Here is a 17346-nt window from a genome sequence, read left to right as displayed (position 1 = left end):
TACACTTCACTCATTTCATTTGTATCTCACAACAGGCTCCAGATCTTTTCCAGCCTGTATATAAAACCTCTTGTGCAAAATACATCAAACATTTTGAAACTTTTTGATTAGACTTTAAATTGTGAAAGTACTCATGCAAGGTTGGTTTTTCACAACATGACTATTCTTGTTTTGTCTGAATAAATTTCATCAACTTCTGACTCCCACACATAGCCCTAAGGAAACATGGTTTGTGGATAGGAATCCTTTCACAGCAGTCAAAAATGTTACATATACTTAAATCTCTTGTAAATAAGAAACACACGTAACATAAGTGTAATGTTCCCAAATTGCTCCTCAGCACTTTCAGAACTGACATGGTAAATGACCTGTTGCATGCAAATCAATCTCTGTAATTTTTTTGCCCATCCCAAGTGCTGCACATTACATGACTTCACTATCATTTCCTGTGGTTTCAACAGGAACTTATGAACAAAACATCTTTAAAATTCTCCGGATGGTAATCCTTCAATACTGAAAATGACTGGTTGGGAGTTATTCATTTTCTCTGGACCTGTTAGTGGTTTTGTAGTCCAGATCTGTGCGCACGAATGCTCTGTTTCAGTCACGGATGTTGCCATTGCTGCCGACGCGGTTTCTGCAGTGAGCGCTATACTTGCTTATGTTCACAGGGCTGCATTTCAAAACTGTCCACCCTGTGTCATAATATTGATCAGTCTGCTCTCTGTTTTTGTATCGATGCCACAGAGCTTCAGGTGATGCCTCAATTAAATTTTCTAAGAAAGTGTTCAAGGGAGAAGGCAAGTGTAATATGGAGTCCTTTTGCTTTTTCACACAAAGGGTAGTAGAAATCTGGAACTCTGGGAATGGGCCTTGTAGAGGACTCATGTCCCTCCATTCCTGCCTCCACATACCTTCTTGTCTAGGCCTCGGTCTCTGCCTACCAAGATGTAAATTTTCTGATTTTCAGGGCACTTCTGCCCCTTTAACTGCCTAGCCACCTCTTCTGGTGCTCCAGCAGTGGTCCCACTGCAGCAACACCTTTATTTTATGGACAGGCAGTGGCAGGCTCCCGACTGGCAGTGGGAATCCTTCCATGCATGGGTGATGAACCCCAACCCAGGAAACTTGGCCAGAGTTCCAGTGGTGTCAGAGGGGTGGGTGGAAGTTCCACTCTATCAGAACACTGTTGCTCGGAGGATAATCCTGGCCTGTACTTCTAATGTAGTGCATCCACAGTTCTATAGACTCAGAAGGGAGCTGCTCAGCTAATATCAGATACTGGATCCAATCGCAAGCAAGTGTGAAGGAATAAGCCAATATTAAGATATCAATACATGAGAAACTGGGTTTAAAAATCTAAAAAACCTCAGAGACATAAGCTGTAAACAGAAATACAGGCTTCTGAGATAAGATCAGTTGTTAAACAAAGTTGTAAAAACCAGACAAGCTTTGAAATGGGAATTAGTTAAATATACTAAAACAATGACCCTATTGAAATGAGAGTTTGGCGATTCCAGAGGGTCTGGGGTTTGCAACTAGCACAATGAGAAGATCTAGTTTAAGGTGTTATAAGCTAACACATTGAACAGAAACACAAACATTAAAAGAGGCATGTGCCTTTGAAAAGATGACATCAAGTAAAAGAAACACCTGCTGGTCAAATAGTTTTTATGTTAAACTTGGAAGACAGGAAACAAGATTAAATATGCAACCAATTGAGATAGCTAGAAATGCATGAAACACTCTGGTCAAAGTGTCTTTAATATATACATAGTAAATATGATACCAACAAGAACACTTTGAAGATATGACTTCAATAGATACACCAAGCAATTACATTGTGTTTGTATTGAACTTGGAGCAGTAAGGAGACTCAATGTCTGCTAAAAACCAGTTAAGCCAATATTAAGAATTGAATGAAAGAATTTTGTAAGAATGGCATCAAACAGAAATCATAGCTGTCATATTGTTTTTATGATGGTTTTTGGAACACCTAAAGGTAGAGACATAATTATGCATGCAATAGTTGAATTGACAGTAAGATAGAAAGCATTCAACAGAGAATGGATAAAGACAATTCATTGACATCAGCAGAGAACTTCAAAGAATAAACCACTGCAAAAAGGGTATAAAAATAAGAGCTTTTCAAACAGAAAGTCAGAACTCGCTGAACGGACCAAGTATTTCTCAACTCTTCAGAGGCATCTCTGTAAGTTTTTAACTTTGAGTCTCGGGTAATCAAAGTAATTGATTTTGGTGGATGTTCTGGATTTAGAAATAAGTAAGAAATGTAGAAATGTAACGAAGTAAAGATTTGAGAATAAGGATCTCTGAGAAATAAAAAAAGTAAGCTATTTGTATTTTGAATTGTTAATGTTGCGACTGATTCAACAGCTGTTAACTGAATGTCGGCTCTTAAATAAAACTACATATTTTTAGAATTGTCTCAAAGAGTATTTCTGTATAAACTCGCAAACCCAATTTCTGTACACTCTTTTGTAAGGAGTTGCAGAATTCTGGGGGGTATTCCGAACCCTCATAATATCCGGAATGTTACAGTCTAGTTAAACTTATTAAAAGTACTATCTGGAGGATGGTAACACCTTCAGTCGTTCCTTTCACTTAGGGAGAGATAGCCTGAACCTTTAGACCCATTTAAGCGTCTTATGGAATTCGGCTATCTCTAACTTAAGTTGAAGGTGAACGTCTGGGGAATATGCCTGATCTGGGGTAGTCCGAAAGGACTAGGACTTGTAATTATCCCTTCACAAGCTCCACAGAGGCAATCCTTTCCAGACTGTATTCCAATGGGGACCCAATCAATAAGATAGGAGTTTTAAAAGCAGTTTAAAAAAAATATATTTATCAGTTAAAGTGGCCATGAAGCTGTTGGATTGTCATAAAAATCTAATTATTTCATTAATGTCCTTTAGGGAATGAAAGCTGCCATCCTTAGCCTATCTGGCCTTCTTGTGACTCCAGCTTCATATCAACATGGTTGACTCTTAAGTGCCCACTGAAGTAGTCTTGCAAGCCATACAGCTGTACCAAACCGCAACAACATTGCCGGAGCACCTATACCATATGAACTGCAGTGGTTCAAGGAGAAGGCTCACCACCACCTTCTGAGGGCAACTAGAGGAAGGTAATAAATGCTGGCCTTCCCAGCAATGGCCTCATCCTGAGAAATAATTTTTTTTTAATTAAGAGGGAATTAGTGAGCTGATATCCTAATTGGGCACTACTGGTGAGGAGGAATTTTGAATTTAAAAATGATGCATTCTGGTTAATTTTAAGCACCTTTCCATTTCACAATTGAAATAAAAACAAAGTGGCATTGGATTTTCGACAGTTCATCTAGACCATCACATACCCAAAAGTTATCTCAACAGTCACTCTACTATATCCAACCCCGTTCCCAGTTCACAGCTGTACTCTACCCCATCAGGACCCAGTTCATAGAGCCACTGTATTGCATCCGATTCTCCATCCTTTACGCTCTCCACCCAGGACCCTCTATCCTCCTCCAACTCTCCCAGTTCATGTTGGGATTCTGCTCCTTCTCCGCTCAAATCAACTGGCATTCTTGAGGTCCTCCAATCCAGTTCAAGCTGGCACTCTCACCCCAAGTTCATGCTTGCACTCTTTCTCCCCATACCTCTCAGTTAATATTGGCATTCTCTTCATTCTCCCACCAATAAGCACCACTTGTAACTTCTGCTTTCTTCTCTCTCTCCTTCATTGTCATCTATTACTTACTGCTCAGCTCCATTGGAATTGCTCAGATAATGAAGCAGTCTGTGCCTGCATGCAGCAAGACCTTGACAACCTCTAGGCTTGGGCTGATAATTGGCAAGCAACATTTGTTGAGTCTGTATGTTCCAGTTATGTTTAGGATCAATCACTGGACACAGACAACAAGAATAACTTTTAACAGGTCTTTACTATTCGAAGGTCAGGGCTGAACTGCCCAGCAAATCCTTGCACAACACTTATATACCGGTGTGGTCACCACCGGTATTACAGTATTACAGTATACAGCAGCCAAGAGAAAGTAGTACATCTCTTAAGGTAGTTCTCTTAAGGTGGAACAGGTTACATACACCACAATCCTCCCTTTTTAGCTTAACAGTTATATCCCCATTTAACATAACATAATAACATATATATATACAACTTCATGCAAAACAGTTCAAAGATTCAGTCTCTGAGGAGGCCTCCTGAATTGAGTTGGATAACGCCTTTCAGGGGTCTCTGATTCTCGTTGCTGGGGTGACTCAGCTAGTTGGTCTCTTATGGATTGGACATCATCATCAGGTACATTCACTTCTGAGGTAGATGCTTCAGGTTCACTAACTTCTTTCACGGTTGTCTCTGCCGTAACCATGGGTTCGACCCTTGTTCTCGATTCTACCAGTTGGTCAGCATGACGCCGTATTACATTTTCACCAATATCTACCGTGTACATCAGGGGTCCTTGTCTGGCCCGAATTGTTCCAGATTGCCATTTCTCGTTTTTATAGTCCCGGGCTAACACTGGTTGTCCTATTTCGAAACTCCGAGTGGTCTTGTTATTTATATGCTGGAACTGTTTGTTTTCAACTTCCCTCCGCACATTTGGTTTTAACAAGTCCAACCTGGACCGCAACCTTCTGTTGTAGAACATCATGGCAGGACTTTGGTTTGTCACTGCATGAGTGGCGTTTCGATATGCCAGTAGGAATTTGTCCACCTTGTGTTGTAGTGGAATCTGATCTTCGCTCATGGCCTTTATTGCTTTTTTAAACGTTTGTACAAATCTCTCGGCCAACCCGTTTGTAGCCGGATGATATGGGGCAGAGGTATAATGTTTCACCCCATTCTTCTTCATGAATCTCTGGAATTCTTCTGACACGAACTGCGGTCCGTTGTCTGAACATATTTGTTCTGGCAATCCATTTCTCGCAAATATCGTTCTTAACACCGCGATCGTCTTTTCCGAGGTAGTGGTAGTCATCTTAATCACTTCTGGCCATTTAGAATGTGCGTCCACTGCAATTAAAAACATGGAGTCCATGAAAGGACCAGCAAAGTCAATATGTACATGTTGCCATGGGGTTGAAGGCCATTCCCATGGATGCAGCGGTGCAATCGGAGGTGCATTTTGCACTTTTTGGCACCCTGAGCAGCTTTTCGTCAGCTCCTCTATCTGTTGGTCGATACCCGGCCACCACACATAAGCCCTAGCAAGGCTTTTCATCTTGACTCCCCCCAGATGACCTTCATGCAGTTCCTTTAGAACTCTCTCTCTTAACTTAGGAGGAATAATCACCCTTGTTCCATACATCAATGTTCCTTGACAGACGGACAGCTGTTCTCGTCTTGCTGAGAATGCCGGTAACAGTGGATCACCATGTGCTGGCCATCCCTTCACTGTCACTTCGTAGACCCTGGACAGTGTCGGGTCGTTCCTGGTTTCTCTTTCAATACTTGCATTGGTGACTGGTAAACATTCGATGATGGTCGAGTGAAATAACTCAACAGGGTCAACCGTCGGTGCCTCCTCCTCTGTAGGTAGTGGCAGGCGCGACAGCCCATCAGCATTACCATGCTGCTTTGTACCTTTGAATTCTATCTGATATTGATGTGCCCCTAGGAAAAGGGACCATCTCTAGAGTCTCTGTGCTGTCATCACCGAAACACCCTTCTTAGGGTTAATGATGGATACCAACGGCTGGTGGTCTGTCAGAAGCGTAAACTTTTGGCCCTGCAGGTAATGATTAAACTTCTTTACTCCCCACACAAGGCTGAGAGCCTCCCTATCTATCTGAGCATAGTTGCGCTCAGCGGAGGTCAATGATCTGGGTGCGAACGCAACTGGCCTCTCCTGGCCATTTGGCAACTTGTGTGAGAGTACTGCCCCAATACCATATGGAGAAGCATCACAAGCCAAACGAATAGGCAGCGTTGGGTTGAAGTGAGCCAACACTTCCTCTGAGGTGACCAATGCCTTGCTTTCGCAAAAGGCCCTCTTACAGTCCTCGCTCCACTTCCATGGTACTCCCTTCTGCAAAAGAGCGTTCAGCGGGTGCAGCACCGTGGATAAATTTGGCAGAAACTTATGGTAACAGTTAATCAACCCTAGAAACGACCTCAATTGGGATACATTATCCGGAGCGGGAGCCTTCACAACAGCTTCGATCTTGTCAGGAGACTTATGAAGCCCCTCCTGGTCAATGACATGACCACAGTACAAAATCCGCTTCTGAAAGAATTCACATTTCTGGCGATTAACTCGAAGACCATATTCTTTCATCTGGTGAGCACCAGTTCCAAGTTTGCAAGGTGTTCCTCGTCATCATCTCCTGTAATCAGAATATCGTCCAGGTAACATTGTGTACCTGGAATTCCCTGTAATACCTGCTCCATGGCCCTCTGCCAAATTGCTGGAGCCGATGCCACTCCAAAAACCAATCTATTATACCGGTACAAGCCTCTATGCGTGTTGATCGTGAGATGCTGGCGTGACTCTTCCTCAACTTCCATCTGTAAGTACGCCTGCACCAGGTCTATCTTGGTGCAGTGTTTCCCGCCAGACAACGAAGCGAAGATATCCTCAATCCGTGGAAGCGGATACTGCACCGTGTGAAGCACCGGATTAACAGTGATCTTGAAATCACCACAGATGCGAACCTTCCCCGGTTCCCCCGGCTTGTTGCTCGATGAACGCTTCATGACTGGGACAATGGGCATGGCCCACTCACTCCAGTCTACCTTAGACAGTACTCCTGAACGTTCTAGCCCTTCCAGCTCAGCTTCCACAACAGGTCGTATTGCATAAGGTACCGGTCTGGCTTTGAAAGATTTCGGGTTTGCATGTTCTTCAACCTTGATGTTTGCCGTAATTCCTCTCAGTGTTCCCAGTCCTTGTTGGAACACCTCTTTAGCATCGTCCAATATTCTGCACAATCGTTTAGGTTTGACATCTTTTGTACCGGAATCTACCGTTAGTGCTTTTAAGGAATGCCAGTCCATATTTATTTTCCTAATCCACTCCCGTCCCAGTAGTGGTGGACCTCCCTCAGGTAGCACATATAAGTCCATTCCTCGGCTTTCTTTGCCCTTGTGGACCACCTTTACCTCTATCTTCCCGATGGGGTATACTCTTTGCCCCGTGTATGTTTTCAATACAATCTCCGTATCCCGTAGGGGAATATGTGGGAATAACCTTTTGTAATCTTCCTTATTCATGACCGTCAATGCCGATCCAGTGTCCAATTCCATCTTCACTTGGACTCCTGCTATCTGAAGTGTGACCCAAATTGTTTGGAGGTCTGCTTCCTTACCAACATTGTGTACTCTTAGACTACCCAGTTCATTACTGCTGGCGTCTGAATCTGACTTCTGTTCATTCGAACTGTTCTCTGTCACCTTGTGTACCTTTTTGCACTTTTCCTGCAGTGACTTTTTGTTGCTGGTCTTCTTTCCTGACCGGCATACTTTAGCTATGTGACCAAGCCTGCCACATTTTCTGCATTCCTGATTTTTGAACCAGCACTGGTTCTGATCGTGCGTTGTCTTTCCACAACGATAACATTTTACTGTACTCAAGACCATTTGATTGGTGCAGAGTTCCGGTGACCGTAGCTGCATTTCCGCAGTGCCTCTTGCTGCGGCTTCTTGTGATGCTGCAATAGTGACAGCTTTATCAAGCGTAAGATCATTCTCTTCAAGCAGTCGCTTTTGTGTTCCTTCTTTTGACAATCCACACACAAATTTATCTCTCAGCGCATCTGCTAGCCCTGTCCCAAACTGACAGTACTTCGATAGCTTACGTAGTTCAATTAAAAATTCAGCGTTGCTTTCGTCTTTCAACTGCGTTCTTCTGTAAAATTTAAATCGTTCCGCTATCATCAGCGGCGTGGGGTTTAAATGATTTTTCAGGACAGTAACAATATTCGCGAAGGTCTGATCCGCCGGTTTATTTGGTGATAGAAGGTGCTTCAATAGCCCGTATGTCTTCGCCCCCATTGAGCTTAATAAGGTTAATGCTTTCTCATCATCTGGTACCTTATTTGCTTTACAATAAACTTCCATGCGTTCTACATACGTGGTCCAATCTACGACATCACTATCAAAGGTATTAATGCTCCCATGTTTAGGCATCCTTGCAAGTTTAAAAAATGTTTTTTTTTTTTTTAAATGGCGTCTTCCCGCGCTTGTCTTCTTCCCCCGCCTACTAAAATGGCGGCTTCCCGCGCTTGGCGGTCTTTCCCGCGCTCGTCTTCTTCCCCCGCCGACTACAATGGCGGATTCCCGCGTTTGCCTTCTTCCCCCACTGGCTGCAATGGCGATTGCCTTGCTGCTGCCGTTCTCGCCTCCCCAGCGGTTCTCACTCCCCGACGCTGCTTTGCCTTGCAGCCCCGCTTGCAGCCCGGTCCTTTACACCGGCTGCGTTTGAATTCTCCGCAGCTCTCGTGCCTTAAGCTTCTCAACTCCCCGATGCTGTTTTGCCTCACAGCCCCGCTCGCAGCCCGGTCCTGTACACCGGCTGTGTTTGAGTTCTCCGCGGCTCTCGAGCCTTAAGCTGCCCCAGTCGCTGCGCCTCTCGGCCTCGATTGCAGCCCGGCCCTTTCTACCGGCCGTGGTCGAGCTCTCCGCCCTTATTCCTCCGTTTTCCCTCCCCTACTCCACAGTCAACGCGGCCGACTTTCTGCTCGTGTCGCTGATCGGCTTACCCACCACCGTGGTAGAAGGGATGATCACTGCCTGTTGCTGATGGAGGGCTTCGTGGTCAGAATTCTTTTTCTTTTTAACCCGGGTTCTCGATGCCTCCCGTGCGATGGTGCTCAGCAGGATGATGAGGGCGGATGCCTCTTCTCGACGCCCGTTTTGAGGACGAAGCTGCCTTGGATGTAAATTTGCCGCAGGGTAAGATCGGACTCATCGCCACTGTTGAGTCTGTATGTTCCAGTTATGTTTAGGATCAATCACTGGACACAGACAACAAGAATAACTTTTAACAGGTCTTTACTATTCGAAGGTCAGGGCTGAACTGCCCAGCAAATCCTTGCACAACACTTATATACCGGTGTGGTCACCACCGGTATTACAGTATTACAGTATACAGCAGCCAAGAGAAAGTAGTACATCTCTTAAGGTAGTTCTCTTAAGGTGGAACAGGTTACATACACCACAACATTCATGCCAGGCAATGACCATTTCAACAAGAGAGAGCCTAACTACCTCCCCTTGACATTCAATGGCATTACCCTCGCCGATTTCCCCCACCATCAACATCGATCACAGGGATGGGTTAGGCAGGGGCACTTGATCCTGGAGGTAAGTGTAAAGGCACTTACCCCCCTGGATCCAGCAGTCCTCGCCTTACTTTAGCTGGCAGGTTTCACGAGGCCTGCAAAACCTGATCAGCTACAGTTAAATTTAAAATGGAGGTTAAATCTAAGGCATGCCAGCCTCATTATAATTTTTTAATGGGCAACCCGCCTCCTGGGAGTGGGTTGGCTGCCCGCCCCTCCCCCGTCCTGCCTCCATTAAAACTGGAAGTGGACGGGTTGTAGGTGGGTTCGGGATTCAGACTTTTAACACTTTAACTTCCCACCCGACACCAACCCACCCATTTTTTTTGGTTAAAATTCCCCCTAATGGCTTTGGTCTTTCCAATATTTAGTTGGAGGAAATTTCTGCTCATGCTCTACTGGATGCTGAACAAGCTCCATGATAAATCAGAGGCAGTGGAGGGGTTGAGAGAGGTGGTGGTGTAGTAGAGCTGCGTGTCGTCGGTGTACATGTGGAACCTGATATCCTGGGGTCACCATTGACCAGAGACTCAGTTAGACTAGCCACATAAATATGGCTACTAGAGTAAGTCAGAGGTTGGGTATTCTGTGGCCAGTGGCTCACCTCCTGACTCTCCAAAGCATCTCCATCATCTAGAAGGTGAAAGTCAGATTGATAGAACACTCTCCACTCTCCTGGATTGATACAGCTGCAACAACATTCAAGAAGCTATCCTGGACAAACCAGCCTGCTTGATCGGCACCCCACCCATTAGTTTAAATATCCATTCACTTCACCATCGATGTACTGTGGCCATTAGGCAGGTTCCGATTTTGGGTTTATTGATAGTGATGGGGCTGGTGAAGCTGAGAGACTCTGCATGCTGAAGTTCTTGCCTACAATTCCACACACAGTGAGTGCCCAATTAAGGGGATGAACTAAGAAGATATGTGGAAAGAGATGTGGAAAATCAGAGCTCCAGCTACCCAGGGCAACCCTGTACAATTTTTAGTGTTTAGATAGAGGCTTGGTTGTGGAGCTCAGGCCCATTTTTTCAGTCATAGGGGGAAAAATTCGGTTGCTTCGAGCCTCCCGTTAGTGCTCCAAGGGAGGCGCAAAGCAACTAGCGCCCGGGTGCAGCGCCGTTAACGCCTCCCATGCGCAGAGCCCCGCTCATGCCCCTGCCCCAAATTTGGCTCATGCTCCCGACCTACCACCGGATGCTATGTCTGACAGGGAGGGTGGCGTTTTTGCGGCCGGGGTTTCAACCCAAAACGTCAACTCAAATTTCTCTCCACGGATGTTGCTTGACCTGCTGAGTTTTTCCAGCATTCTCTGTTGTTATTTTGGATTTCCAGCATCTGCAGTATTTTGCTATCGCATTAAAGGGCAGCTGCTGGGCGGCCATTTTTTGGGCCGCCTGCCAGCGCCTGCCCCCTCTCACCTCCTGCTGTGGGGTGCCAGCCACGATCGGGCAGCCTGGCACTCCTCTTGAGTGCCGGGCTCTTTTGCTGGCTCCCTGCTCCCTGGTGGTCCAGCAGGGCCCCAGTGCGTGCTGCGCTAGGCTCCTCCCCTTTAATCAGGGGAGGGAGGCCTGCAGTACCGCAGCGCTACATGCCGACGCACGTGGCCCTGCTGCACAATGGGAGCGCCCCAAGAGGGAGAGGGAGCACTTCCCGTAGCACCCTACCTCCTGCTTGGGGTGCTACCATTGAATTTCGGGCGTGGAGGCGCTCCTTTTTTTGGGGCCCTGGCGAAGTTATCGCTCCAAAGGGGGCACGAGCCAACTTTCCCCCCATAGCGTCATACAGCACAGAAGGAGGCCATCCAACACATCGTGCCTGAGCTGGCCCATTGGGAGAGCTATCCAATTAGCCCCACTCACCTGCTGTTTCCCCATAGTCCTGAAACTGTTTCCCTTTCAAGTATACAGTCTCCACTGCTTATAGCGGGTACGTTCATGCGAACGTGATTTGCTCGCTATACATGATGGCTGGTATAACGGGGTAGTGCTGTAATATGGGCAATGCTGTACACAGAAACAACTTAAACTTTCTCTCTCCCCCAATACCAAGGGGCAGATTGTCTGCAATCTGCAGTTCAAGGGCTGTAAATACTGGACTATCAGACTCTTATAATACTATCACTCTTGTGACAGTATACTACTGGAGTCTATACTAAGTGGCCCCTGGTGTACATTACCACAAAAGTGGTGTAAGTCCTGATAAGACTGCAGCAAAAATAATATGACAATGCCTTTACTTTATACTCTCACAATGCTTGTGCTTCCCAATGGGTGTAGTATCATTCCAGTTGCTTTCAGAGACATATTTTCAAAATGTACAGGTCAACTTGAGAACTTTATAAACATCTGTTTTCATTTTTCTAATGTTGTGAGAAAGGGCAAGCTTCCTTTGACATTTTACCAACACAAGAAAAAAACTGACCGCCCAGACTCTGTACTTGTATCCAATGAAATGTGCTGCATTGCTCTTTCTTTGCCCAATTCACTGACACCTGCAACTAGCATTTATGACCTTTGGGACACAAGCGATGGATACCAATTGTCTTTCCCAGATGTGTGCCCGGATGTGTGCAATCGATTTCATAAGTGCGTTGAGGAGTCTGGGTCATTAGTATGGGTGCGCTATGAATGCAAGTTGTTGTTGTCAAATTGTCTTCTGCAGCTTGCTTGGGTGCCTTAGGAGAGAAAATTATCAGAGATTCTCTGAAATTGGGCCAGTTTTTCTCTATCTTGGTTTCTGCCTTCCGATAAATTGTCAGAGATCCTTAACACAGTTTTATCTGCCAGAAATAAACGGAGTACTTAAAGTGCTATAAACAGCAAATTTGAAATTGACGCATTGCAAATGGATAATGGTTATCGCTTTTTGGACGATATAAGCGATTGCCTGTTTTAAACGTGGACATTTTAAGTGGTGGGGACTTTATATCCAGTTCACCTTTGAAAGTTAATATTGAATCTGCTTCCAGCACTCTTTCAGGCAGTGCATTTCCGATCATAACAACTCGCTGTGTAAAAAAAAATTCTCATCTCCCCTCTGGTACTTTTGCCAATTATCTTAAATCTATGCCCTATGGTTACTGGCCCACCCACCAGTGGAAACAGTTTCTCCTCAGTTACTCGGTCAAAACCCAGCCTAATTTTGAACCCCTGTATTAACTCTCTCCTTAAACTTCTCTGCTGTAAGGAGAACAATCCTAGATTTTCTAGTCTCTCCACATAACTGAAGTCCCTCATCCCAGTCAAGGAAGGTGTGTGTCACAGGTAGGCTGCAGGATTGAAAACAAGAAAAGAATAAAAATAAACTATTAAAAGAACAAACACCATATTAGATTTGGCAATAGAAAGTTTGATTTGGAGAGTCTAAATTTGAATGTTTAGACACCAACATTGTGTAATGTAGAGTATTCATCCAAGCACTAGAGGGGGAACTAGAAAAGTTTTGTTTGAACAAAAACTATGTGGTGGCTGTATAACTTGTAACGACCAAGGAATTTTCTTGTCAATAAATAATCCATCCATGTTTATAAAAACATATACGGCAGGCAGGGTAACAGCCTTCTCCAGCTTGCGAGAGACTTCAGTATATACTAAGTATGTGTCTAAATGGAAATAGTTTACCATGTTTAACATTGATGAACCTTCTCTGTTAATGAATTTTTGCAAGGTGAGGGATATTCTTGCTTGAAAATGGATCATTAAAAAATTATTTTGAGTACCCAGGGGTTTAAATTCCTCTTATTAAAAGAGGTTTATATTTTTACTCCTATTTTTACACACTCACAGAAATTAAAAAAAAATACATTTCTGGAATTTCAGGTATGTTAAAAGCAGTACACAACTGAAGGGCCAATCCAAAAGTGTTTGCCAAAATGCTGCTCAACTAGTTGACCAGCCACTTGACTGATCTAAATAGTGCATTGTGAGCCAATGCAGCTGCGTTGAATACAAATTCTGGGGGGAAACGGAGGGAAAATCGCAGATAACGAAAGCCATGACTTACATAGAAAGATCTGTAAGTCATAATAGTTGGTGTGAGGGCTCGTAGAAATCATCTGTAGTGTGGAACAACAGCCTGCTAATAGGAGGCCATGAATTTAGGGTCATGTACTCTGTGAATCTGGTGAGCTATCCACAAGAGGTGTCTCACTTGAAGAAAAATGCCACGGTGAAATGAGAAAGACCATGGAAAAATGTATTCTGTTATATATGTAGGAATCCATTGATGCCAATCAAAGTAAACAAAATATTTTCTAATTCAGTGCGAACTACAGACGGCACCATGTGAAGATCCCAACATGCCAAATTTCCTCAGCCAGACTTGGAAAAGACAATAATGGAGGTAAGCAGCTCGGGGTCAGTACATGATATAAGCAACAGGCACATTGAAGGAAAGGAACCATCTCCTGGTTCTTACACTTGAAACCATACATCCTATGTGTGGTGAGTGTGGCCAATAGATGTAAAGCAATGAATGTGTTACATGACAAAGTTTGCCATGTACTGCTTGCGCAATCACAATATTCGTAAGTATGTACATCTATTTACGCACCATTTTCTGACTTGGGCATAAATTGCCATACCTTCATTGTCGCTGGGCCAGAAGCTTGGGATTCACCATACCTTCATTGTCGCTGGGCCAGAAGCTTGGGATTACCTACCTAACACCATTATGAGAGCACTACCCCCACAAGGATTGCAGCGGTTCAAGGAGGAGGCTTACCACCCCCTTCTCAGGGCAACAAGGGTTGGGCAATAAATGGGGCCTTGCCCATGTCATCCAAATCCTGAGAACAAATAAAAAAACAGTGTAGCGCATTGTCATAGATGCAGGACTGCTCGTAAAAGTAAAAATATATTGGCCCAGAAATTTGGGTCGGAGGCTTCCCGCAGGTGCAAGCCTCCGACCTGCACTTACCTTGCACGCCAGCCGTTGAGCTGTGGGCCCGCGTGGGATTCCGATCCTGGGCCTCCTCCAACTGCCGGCGCGCAGTGCTTGCGTATCCCAGGGGCGCAGTTAGTTCGATGCGTCCCCTGGGATCACGTGGTCCATGGAGAGCCAATGGTAGCAGGGAATGCTTCAGTCATAAGTTTGACAGAAAGAGCTGTCAAACCTATAAATACAATAAGCCCCAAAACATCACTAAAACTTCAAATAAATTTTTTAAAAATCACATTTTTAAAATAACTATAAATTACATGAAATAACTATTTTAAACAATAATTTAAATTTTTGAAAAAATTAATTACATTTTCTAACAGGGCTAAAAATAAACTTACCTTTCTTTAAAGTATTTAAAAATAATAAACCTGTGGAAAAAATGTTTTAATTTTAATTAATTCACCACTTACCTTGTTAATAGCAGGCCTTGCGCCTGCTTTTTAAAAGTGTAACTGCTGGAGACTTACCCTCCCGGAGAACCCTGCAAAAAAAAACGTAAGTTCGATGCGCATGCGCTGCCTCTCCGGCGTACGCATTCGACCTCTGAACCCCTTCCTTTAAGGGAACGGAAGTTCCGGTTTCCTGTGCATGCGCAGTGCATGCACGAAACCGGCACTTCCATTGGGCCTACGGGTGAGTACCCCGTGCGTACTCACCCGTGGAGACCCGAATTTCTGGGCCATTGTTTTCTGCAATTGCTCAGTGCTAGCACTCTGGCCTCTGGGTCAGAAGGTTGTAGGTTCAAGTCCCACTCCAGAGACTTGAGCACATAGTCCAGGCTGACACTTCAGTGCGTTATTGAGGGAGAGCTGCACTGTTGGAGGTGCCCTCTTTCGGATGACACGTTAAACCGAAGTTCCTTCTCAGGTGGATGTAAAAGATCCCTTGGTACTATTCAAAGAAGAGTAGGAGATTTCTGTCGGTGTCCTGGCCAATATTTATCCCTCAACCAACATCTAAAACAGATGCAAAAGCAAAATACTGCAGATGCTGGAAATCTGAAATAAAAACAGAAAATGCTGGAAATACTCAGCAGGTCAGGCAGCATCTGTAGAGAAAGAAACAGAATTAACAATTCAGGTCGATGACCATTAGAAAGTTCATTGAAAAATTAACTCTATTTCTCTCCCCACAGATGCTGCCTGACCTGATGAGAATTTCCAGCATTTTCTATATCTAAAACAGATGATCTGGTCAATTATTTAGTTGTTGTTTGTAGGAGCATGCTGTGGACAAAGTGACTGCTGTGTTTCCTAAGTTACAACAACAACTTGTATTTGTATAGTGCCTTTAACATAGTAAAAACAGCACAAGGCGCTTCACAGGAGTGTTATCAGACAAAATTTGACAGCAAGCCACATAAAGAAATTAGGACAGGTGACCGAAAGCTTGGTCAAAGAGATAGGTTTTAAGGAGTGACTTAAAGGATGAGAGAGCAGTAGAGTGGCGGAGAGGTTTAGTAAGTGAATTCCAGAGCTTGGGGCCTAGGCAGTTGAAAGCACGGCTGCCATTGGTGGAGTGATGAAAATCGAGGATGCGCAAGGAGCCAGAATTGGAGCAGTGCAGAGATCACGCAGGGTTGTAGGGCCAGAGGAGATTACAGAGATAGGGAGGGGCAAGGCCATGGAGGGATTTGAAAACAAGGATGAGAATTTTTAAATCGAGGTGTTGCCAGACCAGGAGCCAATGTAGGTCAGTGAGCACATTGATGGGTGAACAGGGCTTGGCGTGAGTTAGGACATAGGCAGCAGAGTTTTGGATGAGCTCAAGCTTACAGAGGTAGAAGGTGGGAGGCTGGCCAGAAGAGCGTTGAAATAGTTGAGTCTGGAGGTAACAAAGTCATGGATGAGGGTTTCAGCAAAGGATGAGCTGAAGCAGGGGCGGAGACGGGCGATGTTATGGAGGTGGAAGTAAGCGGTCTTGTTGATGGAGCGGATATGGTGTTGGAAGCTCTGCTTTTCCTCGTGCTCCACCCCTTCCACAAAGTACAGTTCCCAGCTTTACCCATCCTCTCCCCTTCATTCCCATCCATTTCCCCTTTCTCTATTGCCTTCCATTTCACTACCATCCACTTACCTCTTTTTTACTGCCATTTATTCTTCCCTTTCCCTCTCAATGCGGCCATTCTGACCCCTCTCCATTTCTCCCATTTTCTCCTTTGTTTACTGTCTATTTCCCACTCCTCCGGTCATCTATTCCAGCTCCTCTTCCCTTGCCATCCATTCTAATTGCGCCCCTTGCCAACCATTCTCCCTTCTTGCTATCCATTCTCACCTCCCCCTCCTTGTCATACATTTGCCCCTCTCTTGCCATCTATTCTGCTACCTCTCTTGCAATCCCCTTGCCATGAACTTCTCCACTCCTCCACTTGCTATTGGTTTTCACCTCCCCTTCCCTTTCCCATCCTTTCTGCCCCTTTCCTCCTTCCCCTTGTCATTCATTTCTCCATGCTTGCTCCTACTTATAAGGATGAAAGACTTGCATTTAAATAGTGCCTTTCAGGTCATCCCAAAGCACTTGAAGTACTTTTGAAGTATAGTCACTGTTGTAATGTATACCTGAGTCTGATGGCTGATGCATCTGACAGATTCTGCTTCTCCTCTTAGCCACTCATTGGCGGCCGTGTCTTCAGCTGCCTCAGCTCTAAACTGTGGAATTCCCTCCCTAAACCTCTCTGCCTCTCTCTTCTTCTTTAAGACACTTATTAAAACCTATCTCTTTCTGGTCCTAATATCTCCTTATGTGGCTCGGTATCAAATTTTGTTAACGTTCCTGTGAAGCGTCTTGTGACATTTGAAAGATGCTATATAAATACAAGTTGTTGTTGTTATTGTAATAACTGGGATTACTGCCTACATATACTGAGTGGGCACTGATTCTCATGAGAGTGCCTGCCTATTGTATACAAAGGTGACAATTCTGGCCATTAGCTCTTGGGCTGTGGTGAATGGAGCAGCGGAACCTGTCCAATGCATTAGACCACGCCCGATTATCTTTTCCATTGACTTCAACGGAAAAGAAAAGCAGTATAAAACAGACTGTTGATTCGCTATCCACCCGTTTTGCGCTACTGGCAGTGACCAATTTCACTCCCATA

The sequence above is a fragment of the Somniosus microcephalus genome, chromosome 2 (genome assembly GCF_052327205.1).
Source record: "Somniosus microcephalus isolate GS21.2 chromosome 2, FLI_Smic_1.0, whole genome shotgun sequence".
Lineage (NCBI taxonomy): Eukaryota > Metazoa > Chordata > Chondrichthyes > Squaliformes > Somniosidae > Somniosus > Somniosus microcephalus.
This window is presented reverse-complemented; position numbering follows the sequence as displayed.